Below are 3,856 nucleotides of genomic sequence, written 5' to 3'. Positions count from 1 at the left end.
GATCTAATGGCTGGCAAGTATCGGTATCCCAGTCTCTAAACTGACATCCACTTATTTCTGGATTAAATTCAACAGAGGCAATGGCCAGCCAAACGTCCCCTCTACCACCTGCCAAGCCTCTCAGGGGACCCTGGAGGAAGAGAAGTTCATTCTGTCTTCAGACTCATTCACCCTCTCACCTCTCTACTTAGATGGCCAACTGGTGAGTGTTCAATGTGATGGTGATTGTTACCACCTGGAAACCAGAGTGAGGCAAACAACTTTTCCAGAGATGGTATTTAATTGTTTTAAGGTGATAATCATTTTCAATTACTTTTGTCCTAAGTTGTATGAGAACCAGTGACATAAAGGTGAAAGGCTCTAATTTTTGTGACAAATCCTCTGAGCATCTGGTCCTCTCCATTAGAATTTAAGCAATTTCCCTTTATCTCAGACCTACCCAAGCAAAACAGTAATTTTTATTTCACTCAAAGTACAGGCATCCTTTATGCCTTTATGTTATCTCTAGTGATTATTTTATATCTGAAATTTTCAGTACTTCTCAATTGTTTCTTATTTGAAAGTTTTGCAAACTTTCAGGTGCAAGATCTTGTAAGAAAGAATCAGGTAGCTGAGCTTATCGTAATGGAGTCACTCTGAAAAGATGGCAGCGATTCTTCAGAATAATAGTTAATAATAATAACACACTGCTTTCTACAGTCTAGGAGAACTATTTTATACTGCCTTTCAGAAAGGTGACTATGAAGGATAAATGCAAGTTTTTTTTTTAAAGACTTAAAAATTAAATGAAAAAAATTTAAAACAATGTATCTGTCAACTTTACCTAAATGGAACTCAGGTCTCTGGCAAGGTCCGGAACCAAGCAGAGAGCCAGAAAATGGGGGTAGCGGGGTGGGGGCTTTTTTATCATATAAAATTTGTCACAAAGCCCATGGGTTAAAGCCTCTTCTAATATGCTTATAGGAAGTTACCTCCTACCCCCATCACCTATTATAGTAGCTTGAATGGTGGTCCCCCAAAAGATATGCCCATGTCCTAATCCTTAGAACCTGTGAATGTTACCTTATTTGGGGAAGGTCTTTGCAGATACAATTAGATTAAGGATCTTGAGGAGATCATCCTGGATAATCTGGATGGGTCCTAAGTCCAATGAGAGTGTCCTTAGAAGAGAAGAACTGCAGAGGAGATAGTCACAGAGAAGAGAAGGCAATGTGACTGTGAAGGCAGAGATTTGAGTGATACAGCCACAAGTCAGGGAATACCAACAGGCACCAGAAGGTGGAAAAGGCAAAGAACAGATTCTTCCCAGAGCGTTCAGAGGAAATATGACCTTGCCAACACCTTGATTTCAGACTTCTGGGCTCCAGAACTGTGAGAGAATAAATTTCTGTTGTTTTAACTCACCTAGTTTCTGGTAATTTGTCTTGACAGCCTTAGGATACTGATAGACCTATTCAGTTTTTTTAAAATGAGTTCTCAATGATTGCAAATGGGAAGCAAATCACATGGCTGAGGGATTGCTTTAGAACATTAATTGGCTTATATATATACCACCTATTCAAAAATGGGATTTGAGGTAGCTAATAAAAATACTTGTGTTAAATGAAACAATACTTGACAAAAGCAAAAAACAACAAATCAGAACAGAAAAAATCCATGACATTTGAGCTCAGACCTTAGTTCTTAGGTTCCTAGAAGTAGCAAAAGCAAAGAAGGAAAGATATTAGGTATTTATAATTCCATAAAGTTTGAATTGTTTTTCCTAGTTAGAAATCTATAAATGATGGGTATTGAGTAACATTTTGAATAATATACTTGGAATACAATTTTAGATTAACTACAAAGGCCTTTCCTAGATAGTTTTTTCCTATGGATAGCAGTATGTTATTGTTGTAATGAACACAGACCTTGGAACTAGGCTGCCTGAGTTTAGATCTCTATCTGCCACTCACTTGCTGTGTGACCATGGCAAGTTAATCTCTTTGTGCCTTAATTTCCATTTCTGTAAAATGGGAATGATAATAGTGTCTGCTTTCATATTGAGAAGATTAAATGGCTCAATACATATAAGGTATTTAGAACATAGCATATAATAATCATTCAATAAATGCTAGCATTTATATTTCTTCTAAGGCAAAACAATAGCAAAGGAGAGTGATGTGTTCCATATACAAACTTTGCAATAATCTAGATTAGTACAAAAGTAAGAAGGTGTTAAGACCTGAGGATGGTTAGCACACCCTCAGGAAAAAAAGAAATGTGTTATTATGTCAATGAAACCTGACGTAGGTTCTGGTGGACACTAACACTGAACTGAGGTTTTCTAAAGAAACTCTCTAACCAGGAACCAATGTGTTCCTTGGATCAATGTTGGTAAACAAATGCTTGTTACCAATCCATAAAGAAAAATACAGGAATTGAGAGAAAGTGCTTAAAAACTTCAGTGTCAATTTGAATAATTTTATATCTGAAAAATATAATATTAAAAATGTGGGCTTGTATGTGACATTTTATAATTTTTATTTCTCTAAAAAAATGATTTTAATTTTATTTTATGAAACTAATGATCCATGACTGATTGTGGGGGAAATAACTTTTCCTTCATCACTTGTAGTTTGATAAGCTTTGTGCTAGACAGAACCAGAACTCTTCTCAGAAAATTTGTTATCTGCAAGTACCCTGATGAGTACATACTAGATACTCCCAAATTCTCATTTTTTTAAAAAAGGGATTATACTGACTTGGAACATTTTAAAAATAATTAGAATTTATGTTTTACATGTTCAAGGTCAAAGCTAAATTATTCACATAGGGCCTTGTCAGAGATGCTGATCTATTCAAATTGCACTGTAAGATGACCATGCCAAGTTATTGAAGGACAAATTGTAAAGGGTGGGGAAGTTGGCTAGGATACTACCCTGTTACATATTCTTTAGGTAGATATGTCTTTGGAGTTAAATAGGTTGAGCCCACTGACAATAAAGAAACAGGCAAAGGATGGCTCAAAAGACTATAAAATGCCTATTTACTAAAGCAAAATAATCTGGGTGCTTTAACCATAAACCTAGTCGTACCATATTATGCTGTAGGACATAAAGTTTTAACCTGAGAATAATAATTTCTCATATTTTGGACTTTGAACATATTTGAATTCCAGTCTCAAACTCTGTCATTTATGAGCCATATGACCTTGGGCAAGTCACTCTCAAAACCTCAGTTTCATCTTCTATAGTATAGATTGTAGTAAATCATATCATTGGGAAGATATGACATTACAGTATGATAATATCAAGACCATCACTGGAAGGGTACTGGCCCAAGGCAACTCAATTAATTTAGGAGGAGGCAGAGTTGAGCTATTATGACTATATCTAATAAAAGTTACAGTAGGTAGCCTTCCCAACTCTTCCTTCAGCCCAATAAAAGGACTCTCCTAATTGCCCCAACCAAAGGACAAAGAGCTCTGATAATATTGGGGTGAGTGAGTTATAATTATGATAGATTAAAATGCTTTAGGATACTGCTTGTGTAAAAATTAATGACAATCGTCTTCAAAATGAACCTTTGCAACATTACATTTCTAAATTCCATATAGTGTATAATTGTGGGGGGGTTTTTTCAAGGAAGTTCTCTTTAAAACTAAATTACAGAGAAAAAAGAAGCTGACATAAATTAACTTTGAAAAACACTGTTTTGACTATATACTGTAAGGGTAAATAAAGAACTATACATAAACACTGTAATCTAATTGGTAAATTTATTTTTCACAAGGGTATGGGCTAGGAATTCTGCAATTCTGCTAGGCTACTCTGCATGTCCCACAATTGAAAAAAATAAGTAAATAAATTGTAGACAA

This window comes from Balaenoptera musculus, chromosome 4 (assembly GCF_009873245.2).
Source record: "Balaenoptera musculus isolate JJ_BM4_2016_0621 chromosome 4, mBalMus1.pri.v3, whole genome shotgun sequence".
NCBI lineage: Eukaryota > Metazoa > Chordata > Mammalia > Artiodactyla > Balaenopteridae > Balaenoptera > Balaenoptera musculus.
This window is presented reverse-complemented; position numbering follows the sequence as displayed.